The 14,705-nt window shown below is 45.1% G+C and overlaps 1 protein-coding gene across 1 annotated transcript in view; it reads left to right on the top strand.

The window, feature by feature from the left end:
• LOC115314300 overlaps positions 1 to 14,705 on the top strand; it is a 33,145-nt gene that overhangs the window by 4,273 nt on the left and 14,167 nt on the right. The window lies entirely within an intron of this gene.

Here is a 14,705-nt window from a genome sequence, read left to right as displayed (position 1 = left end):
GTTGACATCACGGCCCAATGTTGCTTTAGCGATCGGCAACCCGCTGGCCGCCCGCTAAGGAGCAGCGGCTCGCGGCGGGTCGCATTTTTAATATCGGCATTAGTTGAGAATGCGGCGTCGCACGGACGTGAAATTTTGGCTGAGGTCGTATTTTGTGTCACTAAAGCGATACCAGTAATTTAATTCATTTTGAGTTTTGGCCGGAGTTGCCCTTTAATACCCCCGAGTCCTCGCCCACCCCCTGCCGTCTGAAATTCGTAACAAAAGTTGGCTGGGCCATGTCTTGTTGGGTAAGCACAAAAAGTTCAGAGAAAGCTAAAAAATGCCCATTTCTCTGTACGTATCTAGCGCTGCTGCACAAGAGGTACATTATTCTCAAAACTCGAATTGGCGACGACGCTCCGCCATTTTTGGCTCAAGTGCGTCCCAGCATGCAGCAGCTTCGCGGTACTAGTTTATAAAATCCATCCAGTGCTTTAGTCGTCTGAATAGGAACCTCTGGTCAAGTCGCACACTGTCGTGAAAATAGCATCTCTTCATGAACAAGTTTTCATGGACATACAGTGGCTGGCAATATGAGTTAGAAGTGCACGAAGTGCAGTCGAGCAGTTCAGACTATGCAACTAGCGGGTAGCCAGCAAAGAATGAAATCAGCAGTGACGGTGTTCAACTTCGTTAACGCAACCCCCGCGCATGATACATACCTCTGCACACTCCGCCAAACACGTGATGGCGTTTGTGTCGCGCGGTCTATACCGCCTGTTTTCCGTTCGCGCATTCCAGCTCATATTGCAGGCCACTCTACAGTCAGGCAAGAAGTTATTAACTACACGGGAGTGGGCAATTTTTTCTGCTTAGCGCTTGTCTGGTGTCTTGCGCTTGAATTGGTGCTGAATGTCACGGGATCATACTTGAAGCAAACTGGGGGAGAGGGGGGGTTCATCAACACAAACTGTTGTCACTTCTGTTTGTGACACTGTCATGTAAATAAAAGGAAAGAAGGAGAGGATTTTGGAGAAGGAGAGCAGCAATCACTCGTGCGAGGGCACGTTGAAAAAAATAAATAATATAAGGAGTTTTAGAATAATGTATGCAATTTTGGGGCATGCTAGTGCTAACTTTATTAAATCCCAAGCATCTCGTGCCTGCAACGCCACCAAGATACACTAACAATTTTTATTTCATATACAAAATGCTGTAGCTTGAGAAATGGAAGTGTTTTGGTTCAGAGCACCATTTTAGATTTGTTTAAATATAAGAATGCGACGAGAGCGGTCCACCGGTCGTGTTCGCTTGCACCACCTCAGCAAGAGAGGTCTCGTGTACTGACCTTCACACACTGTACTTGAACCGTGAAATGTTGGCGCGTCGCAAGCAGCAAGTTGCCGACAATCGTTGTCCACTTTGCTGGGTCTTCCAAACCGTTTGTGACGTGCACTTCCTGTATGAGTGCGGTGTCGTCCTGTATTAAATATCGCAGTCGCAAGGATTAAGGACCACCAAAGCGGCCGCAGCCGTTTCTACAAGTGCCTTCACGAGAAACTGAATCCTTCCCTCCTCTAATCAGACAATTAGTGATCCAGATACAGATTGTAATGGCTGTTCGTTTGCATTGATCGGCTCCCCCTTCCTGCTTCACATGTGCAAGCCCGTGACGTCGGCACTAGTTCGAACCAATGTTGGTTCGAACGCAAACAAACCAGTCAAGTGCTCCTCAAAAAAATGTCTGCTCGTGTGGAGTTGTGCCCGACTGTACATGCCTTTTACCTTCGTAACATGACGACGTTGAATACCGGCCACTGCCATGCTGGTGTTTGAGTCGACGACCATTCGCATTGAGAGCCATTGTAAACTGCGCCGAGTTTGGCTGTAGCAATTGCTACGTATACAAACGAACGTTTCATTGGCATGCCCCACGAAAGAGTACCCGTCAAGTTGGAGAAAGTACTAGGGACAGGGAACGAATGCGGCCACATGTTATGAGTAAGGTTCGGAGTTTTCGGTTTAAACCGATAAAAACGATTAATGTACGCCGAATTCATTTTCGGAAATTCGGTTGTAACCGAAAAAAAAAAATCAGTTTGTATTCCGTGTTTTCGGTTTGAACCCATAAAAGCCGATAAAAGTATGTCTAATCCATTTTCTAAAGTTCAGTTTTCACCGAAAAAGGTCAGTTTTTTTAGGGCCGCGTCGAGGTGTGTGGGGGAAAGGGGAGAGAGTGTTTTGCAAGGTTCGACGTTGTGTGACCTCTTCGTGATTGCCCTCTTCCAAGGTTCAAAGAGGTCTTCGATTGGCCTTCGCGGGACATTGTGTCCTTTCTGTGATCGGGCTTAATCTGTCAAGTTTCCGATCCCCCACCCCATCCCTCAAGAAAAAAAAAAAATTGAATGTGGGGTAGTATAAGGTTTTTTTTGTTTTTTTTTTGCTTTATGCACTTCAGAGGACATCGAGGAAAGCCGTTAATACCTTTCTTAACACACTCTCAAACTTCCCTCTGGTTGAAAACTAAATACAATGGTTTTTTTTTTAGGGGTGTGCGAATACTCGAATATACGAATTCGAATCGAATAGAAAGTTCCCGAATAATTCGATTCGCGAATCGAATTCCTAGTATTCGGTCACTCGAATATTCGATATATTCGGCCAAGGACGCGCGGTCGCCGCGGAGCTGACAAAAAAAAGCCGTTTTTCCCCCCGATGTAAGCGCCGTGATGTTAGACAAACCATGCGAAAAACAGCTCTTGGTCCTACCATTCCACAAAAATCTAACGCACAGGTTAGTAAAAAGAAAAGTAACGAACGCCACGAACTTTATAGTACGCAGATTTACTCACGATCGTGATACAACCTACCTTTGAATCACAACCGAAACATCCCGTTTGCGCCGCTTCCAGAGAGGAATCCCGCGCCATGCCTAATTCTTTTCACGAGTAAAGCCCCTCGTTTCAAATTGAAGCACCGATGTAAAACACACTTGCCGCACTCACAGAAATCGGCGACTGCACGATCACAGAAAGAAAACCACGTTAACACGCCGATAAAAGCAGCCGAGTTATCGCCGTCGTTCTTTTGGAACCTCCAAGCGCCTCAAGCCAAATTCTGATTCGGAACGAAACGGAACGGGAAAATAGTGTGCCTAGATTTGAGAGGGTTTCCAACCGTTCGATAGCCGCGTTTGAATTACGAACTGCGAGAAGGTGACGAAAAAACGAAAGCGTCGATCGGGATCGGGCAGGCAGGGCAGGGAGAGCAGGCGTCGTCGCCCTTGTTTGCTCGCCTTTTTCCTCGCGACAACACAACATATGCGCACTTACGACCAATCTGCACTGGAGCCGTCCCCGTGGTTTCAGTTTCGCTTGCTCCCTCTTTTAAATCAAGGCTCTCTAAAACAGGATAGATAGACGGAAAAATGGATGCATAGCGGCAGTTGGACGGTGTCTTGCGCCACCTAACCACGCTTTTTTTTCTCTTCAGATTATATTGTTTAAGCCTGTTTACTAAGATTTAACACCTATCTGTTTATTCACGTGAAATAAAATCCCGGGTGACCTTTTTCTTCCTTAAAATGAAAACCAAATATCGCAAAATGCCCTTTCTCTGAGATATGCAAACATTTATAAAAAAAAAAAAAGTCGCGGTGTTAGGCTGGGCTTAAAGGGATTGTCCGGTCGAAACCGGAAGTACTTAAGTTCTTGCGCTCGTTACGTCGAGGGAGCCTTTATATAGACAAACGTCATTTTTATTTTGATATATGATCTCCCGTTATTAATTAAACCTTTCATGATCTTATGTACGAAACTGCACCCCGAATTTCGCCAGTGTCAATGGCTGACACCCGTAGGTGCTGCGTGACGTCATAAAACGCAAAGATTTGTCGGATGGTCGGGATAACAAGCGTTGGTCGATGGATATCTTGTGTTTTGTTTCGAATTATATATAGTCTCCTAGGCAGTACCTTACTGAAATACGGTTCTTTTAATGCAGTTCCCAAGCACGTGCAAAAAAAGTCACACCTTTTAGCAGGATATTACTCGCAGACAGCCATAAGCTTCGAGCAAACGCATGCCGTTTCGCGCAAACACAACCGCGACGGACGCCGATCGAACTAGGGGCGCTTGCAAAGCAAAGTTTGCAGATTTCGCCTCTGAAGCGGCACTTAGGTACACGAAGCGGCATCTGGGTACACATTTCGGCGGATCCACTGGATCGGTGATGAGGCTGCGGGTCATTCCCTCAGAGGCGACGTCCGCGGGTCGAAGGCAAACGGCGAACCGTTCCAATGCATGTCGTCACTTACCTTGTACGAGCTTGGTGAATCGTAGCTACGCTCCATTTTCACACACGGGTCAAACAGATATCGGGCTGCACGCGTGCTATACAACTTCTAGTATCATTTCGAGATGGCTAAGCTGTTGGTTACGGTTTCGCTGCATAATAAAGGTCTGTTCGATTCGGCCAGGAAGTTCTGGACTATAGTTGGTTACAAGTCAAGAAGGTAGCGGCACTTGCCTCTCAAAGGGAATTCTCTTTGCATTTCGACGATAGGTTCGCGGCATCAGGATGATTTTGCGTCGGGAGTCACTGGCGGCAGCGCGCGGTCGGTATACCGGTCACCTCGAAGACGAAGGCCTGACGATAGCGTCTTGGCCGAGACATTTATCGACCGGAACTTTGGCGTCAAGTTGAAGCGAGAATCGGCAAAAAAATGCCGATTCTCGGTATTTTTCCCAGGCCCGTTAGTGGGCGTCCACAGATACCAGCGGACAAAGCATGCAGTATTATGCTCAGCTACGGGGACATGCGAGTGCCAACGCACTAAATCCCAGACCTCTGCAATGTATCGGAGTCGTCAATATGCATCCAAGAGCAACTGAAGGCGGAGACTAACAAGAGGGCAATACCTTTCCCGTGTCTGTAAGTAAGAATATCAACACTGTGGATCCCCACATAGCATCAAAAGGAAACAATTTACGTGAGCCAATATTTTAATACTCACTACAGGGAGCCAAACCTACGCGAGCAGGTGCCTAAAACGCTTTTAGATTATCATAATCAAGCAAATTCCTACCCTCGGTTATGATCTCAATTCCGCGTCCACCGCGGGTACGTTATTATCATAAATGAGAGGAAATGCAACCTCCGTATCGGCGTTATTGTTAGACATGGCAGACATTTGAGCAAGCGCTGCGAAAAATGGCACCGCGAGCAGAGACGGACGAGGAGTTCAGTCGCCGTCTGCTCTTGTCGTCTGCTTCTGCACGGACGCTAAACCGAGTCCGGAGCCGGTGCAAGGTTTTGAGGAACTGGGTCTGAACTCGTTCAGAACTGGGATGAATCGAACGTGCCAGTGCAGCGGTCGTGCAACTTCCGGTTGAATCGAATGCACCAGTTCCTGCACTGCCGAACTATAGTTCAGCCAGTTCACCGAATCGAACAGACCTAAATTGACTGATCCGATTTGGGCGAGGAGTGGGTGGACGTAGTTTAATATCGTTGGCACAGCATCACACCTCTGCTTACAAGCCTTCTGTCCGCTGAGAGCTCAGCTCGTAGCTTTCTTCTATGAGATGATTGCTGCATAAGCAGGATCTCGATCTGGACGGGAACCCAGTCCCTACGAACGACGACGATCCACTTTGCTCGTCACTGCACGTCTCGCGGAAAAGTGTGGAACGTCATGTCTTGACTCGCATGTGCTGCCCAGTGGTTGTGGCACCCAACCGCGCAACGAAAATCTCACCCAACAACGAAAGAAGTCGAGCACAACAACAAAAACGAAGCACGCTGAGGCATTCACTCGCAGGCAAACAACGAGACAAAAGTGCTCGCCTGCTCGCTTTGTGTTCTGTGACGTCAGAGCTTCAATGTTGCCAACGAAAGCAGCGTTTACGCTAGAATGCGATTGGAGCAGTATAAATTCAATTACTCACGTATAGAGGCATATAAAATTCGGATATTGCACGTACGATGCTTCTCGAGGCAATAACAATGATATTCAATTGTTTTCTCGAATACAAAATTTGACCGGACAATCCCTTTAAAAAAGGCATGCGTGGCTGTAACTTTGGGTTTTTTGTGACGTTTAGGGAAGATAGATTATATTTGTGCCATAAAATTGGATCTTTAGTGCCCAACATCCAACAGCAACTGCTTTTATTTTTTTTTTTTTCACCAGAATTTTTATACATTTTAGCTTTTGTTCTGCACAAGATGCATATTCTGCAAGAGGTGCATACTCTGCACATATAATAATCTCATTCGCAGCACACTTTGAAGAATTCCTACAAATAAAATCACTATTCGATATTCGATTCGATATTCGGCTTTTTTTTCTTGATTCAATTCGGTATTCGATTCGAAAACTACTATTCGGTATTCGCACACCCCTAGACTTTTTTTGCCATTCCGCTGGTTCCTGTACGGTCATCGCCTTAGACAGTCACGCCGTCAGAATGGGAAGGAAAAAGATGCACGCTAAAGATTATGCCCGCGAGTTCCGCGATTTTGAGATGTGTCCTCACGAAAGTTGTATCTTCCGTCGTATGTATCTGTGCCGTTATTCTTTTAGTGATCACAAATATATATGAGAGCTACAAGGATGGTCTGGTCCGGGGTCCGATGGTGTTTCTTTCATATTCACCGAAAAAAAAGGTAAACCTTTGTGGGCATAAATACACACCGAAAGAACAAAACAAAAATTGAATTTTATAGTAAACACCGAAAAAAGTATGCCAAAGTTTGAAAAAATAAAAACTGAAAGCGCCGAACTCTAGTTATGAGACACATTTCGGAGCGGCTGGTGCCGACATTTGTCTAACGATGCATGCGTTAATGTCTAGCACATGCCTTCGCATCGGCTTTTGCCGTTCGTGATATGGATTCACTTTGCTTCTCGCTTCATCACGCCGTTTCCACACTTTGCGCGCACCTTCGGGGCTACCTTGCCGAGTGCAGGCGAGCATGATGTGCCGCGAGCCTGGCCAGGCAGGGATCGGTCAACGATAGCCCTTGATTGCACTTTTTTTTTTTATTTCAGTCTGTTTAGACAATACATTTTGTCGTGAGTACCAAGGCAAAAGACCAGAAGGTCTGACGAGGCCTTGGTACCGCTACATAAATGAAATATTAAAAAGACAATGACACTCGTCGACAGCAGAGCACACTAACCGCTCATTCACACTGGAAGTGGATCCGCGTTCGCAAAGCGGTTGTATAAAGATCCAGTGCAATTGCACGCGCACTTGATGTCATCGAGTGCGCGTGCAATTGCACTGCATCTTTATACAACCGCGTTCGCAACCGCTTCGCGAGCGCGGATCCGCTCCCAGTGTGAATGAGCGGTAAAGGCCGGTTCCCACATGCAGCGAAGCGCTGATGTAGCGCTGCTCACGTGCCGTCAGCTACTTATCGTCTGGCATGAGCAACAGTTTTGACGGTGCGATACAAAGCTGGTGAACTAGTGCCACTAAATAAGCTACGCTTCAGAGTAACGACACTTGGCCATATTGTGTCGTAAAATCATGGTTGCCAGTCATCTGAAGCTTTATCTGAAATCACAGGAAACGCCTTTCCGCCCTCCACAACTGTTTAAATAGTTCGTGACAGAGAAAAAGCAATATTGCGTGACCTTCCTAAAACCGAATCTAATGCTGAGGAGGTCGCACTTCTGAATCATGACGATCAGCAGTTGCGTCTGCTCTGCATACGAGCCAAAATGGCGGCGCCCACAACAATGCCGGGGAACGGAGTGCCGATACTCTAAGCGCAGCTCATTTAGTGGCTCTATGGTGAACGCTCCCGTCGGCACGTGCTTAGCGCGAGGTCAGCGCTATGCTTGTAGCGCTCCGCTGCATGTGTGAACAGGCCTTAAAACAAGAAGCGCTCTTAAATAAAATGTAATGAATAATGAAATATACATATCAATGACATTTAGATAGTACACATTTTTGATACTATAAAACTATACTATAATACCATAGCACAAAAAAAGCCTACAAAAAAAAAAAAAAAAACCCGACAACAACATAGATAGCAAAGAGGATAAAACCAGATATTTCAGATCTGTTTGCAACATTTGTGGGCAAGAGAGTTTCTTTCACTGTGCTTTTGTATCTGTTTAGCGATATATTTGACGTGATAAGTGTATGAAGATAACTGTGTGTATTAAGGAAGTTTGGAATTTGAAATGAGAGCGTTTGTGCCCATGTTTGTCCTGATTTTGGGGAGTATATACTTGTCATTTCGAGTGTTGTAATGGTGGTCGGGTCTAGTGCATGCAGATGGATAGCTAGGTTGTTGAAGTCTATGGTCATGGAATATGCAGAGTGCTAGTTTATAAATGTAGAGACGCTCAAAGCCGAGACACTGCCTCTGTTTCCTCGGCTTGTGCTGTCCGCGACACAGTAACCTTCCACTGATTGCCAGTACTTCGCAAAATTATAACAACTTAACTACGAGTAACTCCTAGAGCCACTTGTCTAATAATTGTGACACATAATAAAGATTGTTTTGCCGACAAGACAGCCCTTTGCATCGCAACTTAGTCGGAGGCATATTGAAACTTCGTGCTTGTAGTGTGATCTAACCAATTTTGAAAAATTAGTGCCCGTGCTGGCCGAACATTATCATTGTAAGCTTGGCACATTTTTTTCTTCAAGTTTACATGTCGTCCGGGCCATTCCATGCAGTTTCAAGGGAATGGACACTCGCTAAGGGTTCGACCAGGCCTGTACGCACTTAGCAGATTTCAGTTTAGGAAAAGAGCATGCTTCATCGGCATCACGGCCAGATTTAGGATCATGAAGGCTCTGTTTTTTTGTTTTTGTTTTTTTGTTTATTTTATTATTTGTTTAAGGTGTAAAATGTCAGAAGAGTCACTGGTAAATAAACAAAGTTAAAAGAAAAAGCGTCATAAAGGGTACATCCGTTCGTTATAAAACAAACTTGCAGGAAAACTAAATTGGTGCATAGGTCACGTGACGTCAATTTTTACGCTAAATTTATCGGGGAACCTGAATTCGTTTACGCTCGCGCCATCACAAAACCGAGGGGAAGGGCCCGTAACAGCTGCCGCTCTAAAATATTAAGTCACCACTTCCTCGTGTAGGTTTGAGCTCTGTCAAACCCAACAAATGAAGTACATTCTCTCAAGAGTGAGGTTGAGACAAGTTTTGTCTAGCGTGAAGCATTCTCGCCAATCTCTTTTGGACTGGCCACAGTAGTGACACTAAGGTGTTTTCAAACAATGGATGCAAAATCTAGTTTTGGCAGATTAAGGTTTCTGAGCAAGGCATAAAAACAAAATAAGTCGCTAAACACAGGACTGAGGCATCTGACAATACCCAACACTCTGCGAGATGATAACAGGATCATACAAACATGACTATTTAAGTTTAGTTTCTCAATTACAAATAGCGCTAAGACAAGGACAGACGAAGAAGTGGACAGGACAGGTGCTAACTCACAACTGATGGTTTTATATACAACGATAAAGAAGAAGGTGAAGGAAGTGTCTGGTGTTGAAAAAAGAAGAAATAAGTCTATTTCTAGCCGGGGCACTCTAAGAAGATTGTTAGACTAAAAAGACTAAAGCACAGTAGAACAAAACGAAAATATTAAAAATGAAACGAAGGAATTATTTTTAACTATATACGATACCAGGGATGGGCAAAATACATGCAAATATGTATCGAAATACAAATAGAAAATACTTCGTAAAAAATATATTTAATTACAAATCTAATTACATTTCCAGAAAAGCATTTAAGTACAAGATACAGATACAACCAAATGTATTTGGTCTCCTCCAAATACTTTTCCAAATACATTTCTCAAACTTTGCGTCAGCGACTTGAGGGCACCTGCAACAAGTTTCTGGGTATCTCATATTAATTTTGCATCGCACACTCGGAAGTTAGTGTGCGAGGCTCTAGTAACGTAATAGAAATATAATAAAAAAATGTAATCAGCTTGGCTGTAATAGGTGAAAAAATTATAGCTTCACGCACCTTTTTTTGTGGATTACATTTCGGTATAGACCAACAAAGAACCGAGACGACCAAGACGCGCAGCACTAGCTAGAGAATTTTTTATTGTTGCAACTCGCACCAGTTACGAAAATCTGGACGACCCGCGCATTTAGAATGTTCCAGGCAAAAAGATGGATGGAAATCAGGCTGGAAAGCATCACAAGTTGTCACAGGCAGTTACTTAGCCAGTCTGCCTGTGAAAGTCGATTTCGTCACCATTCCTGCCCTGGACTAGCACCGTAATCACAAAGTCACTAAACGCTTGTGCTTGATTGAGAGACACTGCATTCGGTGCAGAACGTAGTTTTCTTCCTGCTCTGGTCAGTGCCTTTGAAATAAAGCCGGAGGAGAAAAAGAAAAAAAAAACCCATGGCCGAATAAAGGATGGAGACTATATCTTATAACCACATGCATAAAAACAATATGTATTTTCGCCCACAAATTTGTATTTAATTATAATTGTATTTAAAATACCCACGTTTTAGTATTTAAATACACACGTCAAATACATTACCCAATTTGTAATTAAATACAAATGCAAAATACACAAAGTATTTGAAATACGTATTTCAAATACTTGTATTTGAAATACTTCCCATCTCTGTACGATACTATTCTGAAGGCTTAGAAAATAACCTTTATTTTCTATATTTATATGAAGGCTATTTGTAATTTAGTATGTATAACCAACTAGCCCGCCACAATATTTTAATTTAGTTTCTCATCAAGCATTGCATCTAGGTCATGCACACCCAACACAAGCTTTAGAATAGCTGCGTCGAGAAAGTAATCGGAGATAACGGGGAGAGTTTTGAGTGAGAAAGTTATTGCACTTGTGATTTTCTAGAATTTAGGAAATGGCATTGATGTTGATTTGTACCAAGGTACGTCATTTAAGGCTGCGGTCCCACGGCAGCCATCTTGAACAAGGCGTTAGTTCAACCAATAGATGGCGACACGCACCCGTGGGGTGGCCGAAACATTGGTTTACAGTGGGATGGCTCGAGCACCATCACGTTCCCCTCGTGGCCTTGCTCGCGCCGCCGCCAGCTGTGTTCAGCTATACTCTGTTTCACCTTATGATGTACCGCAGGAAAGGCTACAAGCGCGAGCTCCTTGCTCTGGGGCAGATCTCGGCGGCACAAGCTCTCGTGAATTAAGAGCAGCTGCCAACGCTATGAGCTCGCGCTTCTAGCCTTCGCTGCGGTACAACATAAGGTGAAACGAAGTATTCGCGACTCCAGCGACCTATAGGGGGCGCCCCCACCAAACAAACATGGCGGCTGAGTCCAGGTCGCGGCGGCTCGGCCGGGCCGCCTGAACAAGGGGCGCGTTCAATTTAACAGATTTTCTTTTGTTTAATGCCCAATTTTATAGGTATTTGAACTGAGACGGTTAAGTGTAGCTGGTGCAGATAAACTTGCAAAGCATAGTTTTGTTTTGCCGGTGTTTTTTTGTTCTTTTCGTGTCAAACTTTCGTTTCGGAGATTTCGTTCAAAACCGAAACTATGGGCTCCGGAGAGACGGTAATATACTAATCAGTTTTGATCATGCAAGGAAAGCGGCGATGACTACAGAATTGTTCCACAGAGAGTAACTTTTCAGCTAACTCGCATGCCTCGACCATGCGACTTATCTGTCCGCGAAATCGAGCTTTTGTGCGTATCCGCGTTTACGAAACAGCTCCAGTCGTCTGCTCGGCCAACAACACAGGCTGCAGGAAAATTACGAAAATTTAGTAACCGCTTCTTGAGCCAAGGACCATGTTAACCCGCCGGCGCCCCACTAAGCAGCTGATACTCGTATTTCAATTCAGGTTTTAGTAGCAATCGAGAAGTCATTTTGACGAGCGGGTTATGTATTATATTACGTACTATTGGGGGGGGGGGGGGGGTCCTACTAAAGCGATATTAGTATATCCTTCGGGTTGAAGTATGAGCTTAGTTGACTAGCTATTAGGTGAGCTGCTGAATAAAAGTATATTTGACAGACGGAGACATACTACTTAAACTTAGCCAAATGGTTCTATAGCCGGCAGCACGGGGACAAACTGAAGAGAGTCTTCATTGAAGATCCGCGCAGAACCTCTCTGCACTGAACGGAGAAAATTAGTATTTTTTTGTGGCCGGTCAACCTGACCAATGTAGACGTATATTGCTGCTGGCTTCGACGTTCTCGTAATATAAATATTGAAGGCGTGATAAGTCAAAATGCTGTGACAGCATCTAACGTTGCGAGACTTGTCTCCCACCTTTTGAAAACAGATAATTTCCCTCATTCATCATTTGCAATGAGCAAGATTTCCTGAATCAAGTAATTGCGAAATAAGCCCAACTCCTTCAGTGTGGTCCAGAGGCTTTTTCGGCGAAAAGCAGCCAAGATGAATAGCCAACGCACCGACCGGCGTGGGTGGCTCAAACTTGAAGCTAACCGAACACAACCAAACTCAGGAAAAGCAGCTATCGAACCTTCCCATTCACTTGACTGCAACGTTGATGTCCCCTCCAGCATCAGTTACCAAGCAGTCGCCACTTTGAATGTGATTCGAGACAGACAAGATATCAAAAAGTTTTTCCGTGATTCCTCTCCATCCAAGAAATCGAAAGCACGCGACCGTGTGCTGTGGAGTAAGCCTGCTTTCAAACACGTAATAGAAGAAAACAATCTACTCAGGCTTTACCACACTAATGATCACTCAGGCAAACTGAAGAAATATTCGGACCTTCGTCAAATTACATCGCTCGCCACCGCGCCGACAACACGTCTCCGCGAAAGCCACCAGAGACGCGGAGGGGCGCGGAGCGACCTGGACCGGCTGGTTCCCGGTTTTCCCGCTTGGCGGCGTCCGTTTTGCTGGAGTCGCGAATAGCTCAAGTAGCGTGGCACAGCAAACGGATGTATGCGAGAATGTCAGGCTGGGTATAAATTGACCTTTTTCAGAATTTGGCCACGATCGTGGCGCGCCCTCGCGGGAATCGCTCGAAACACTTTTGGTGGCTCCGGGAACGTCTCTCCGTCGTCCGCGCCAGGCCTCGCTTGTTTCCCGATCCATGTGTTTGCTTGTGTTCTCTGGTGGCGTTGTTCGCTCCTTCACGAATTTGAACGTGTCTTTCTGTCGTCGCTTCGCGTGCATATTTTCTTCGAAATGGCTGAGAGGACCTGGAGGATTAACAAAAGTCAATGTCTAGGATACAGAGGACCTTGTTCGATTTTATACCTTCAGGGATGGATAGACTGCCGACGCCGCATCGGTTCTTACCATCGACCCGGAGTCACTTCATCGTCTCTTCGGTGTCGCGTCTTGCAAGCAACTAAAAAAAAGGGGTCTGCTTTCAAAGCAAATTCGCAGAGTGTTATGTAAGGAAAGCAATGGTGACCAGCTTGGATACCGACCCAACCATCTACCTTGTGCTGAGCTGTGAGCTCCGTTTATGATTCCCAGCCACTACAAAGAGCTGATTTTACTCTCCTTGTTCGCTTAAGGTATTCAAGCTTATCGCATCCGTCACTTCTCCGTCCTGTGTACCGCGCGAGGGCACGGGACATTGCTGTATTCGGGCATGTGTAAACAAACTCGGGCGGTGCGAAATCCGAGCCGAGCCGTCTTGATATCGCGAAGGATTGCCTGCACTGTCAAAAAGTAAGGAACAGTATGTTAGAAACAATCCGTCTTTGAATTCGGCACGTTTACGAACCATCGACAAAGTGGGCCCAGCAAACAGAATGGTTCACGGTTCGTTGCCAGGAAGTTTCATCAAGGTTAATAGGCTTAAATTCGTTTCGCTAGCTTTAAATGTTTTGTCAGTTTTTTTTTTTTTTAACGTGGCAAGACGCGAATGTGTATAGCGCACGCCTGAAGAACGGAAAGCTTCATGTTGTTATTTCTTAATTGAGTACCGGGTACGGGCATGATTACGTCGCACAACCTCGTTTGCACGTTTACTATTAACAAAAAATGGTCGGAGTGCAGGCGAGCTGGTGTAAGTTTAACATGATGGAAAACTTGATATATGAATACATGAAAGCTTGATGGAACATCGAGGACAGGGACGGAAAGAGTACACCAAGAAGTCCTGTATCCGTCCCCGTCCTTGATGTTTTATCCTTTCATGTATTCATATTTAGTCGCCAACACTCATTTTTAATTATTAAACCTGGGACTGAGGTAGGAAAGAAAAAACGGGCAACGTCTCAAGAGACGTTGCCTGTTCTTTTTCTGTGTCCTTTTGCGTTTTCCTTTTCCTACCCCAATTTCAGGTATATCATCATGTTCAGATTCCTGTATTTTAGTTAAAAGCAAAATGTATAGCTGTCACATTGATGATCCAGCCACCTGACACGGGGGACTCTCGTCATAGGCTTTTAAAAGCCGGGCAAAAAGAGCGGGGTGTTTGACATCGGGTGCTTTCGTGGACCACCCGCCAAAAGCTACAAGAACTTTATAAAATTTGGCATTTTAACAATGTTTACTTCTATTTGTGCAACCTTCTGCTGCGCGGTGGTGAGGCATGACGACTATGAAGCAAAGCCGCGAGAATACCGGAGGAGTCAAGCATAACCAGCACTGTCTGAGCGACCCAGCGGGCGAGAGAGCCACCAAAAATGGCGCCTTTCCCTTTCCTCTCCTCTCTCAGAGTCGGCGCATGCTCCCAGCGATCTCTGAAAAAGGTCAATTGT

This window comes from Ixodes scapularis, unplaced genomic scaffold, assembly GCF_016920785.2.
Source record: "Ixodes scapularis isolate PalLabHiFi unplaced genomic scaffold, ASM1692078v2 PGA_scaffold8__174_contigs__length_109621045, whole genome shotgun sequence".
Classification (NCBI taxonomy): Eukaryota; Metazoa; Arthropoda; class Arachnida; order Ixodida; family Ixodidae; genus Ixodes; species Ixodes scapularis.
Note: the sequence above shows the minus strand (reverse complement) of the source record. Positions and strands in the feature narration are given on the sequence as shown.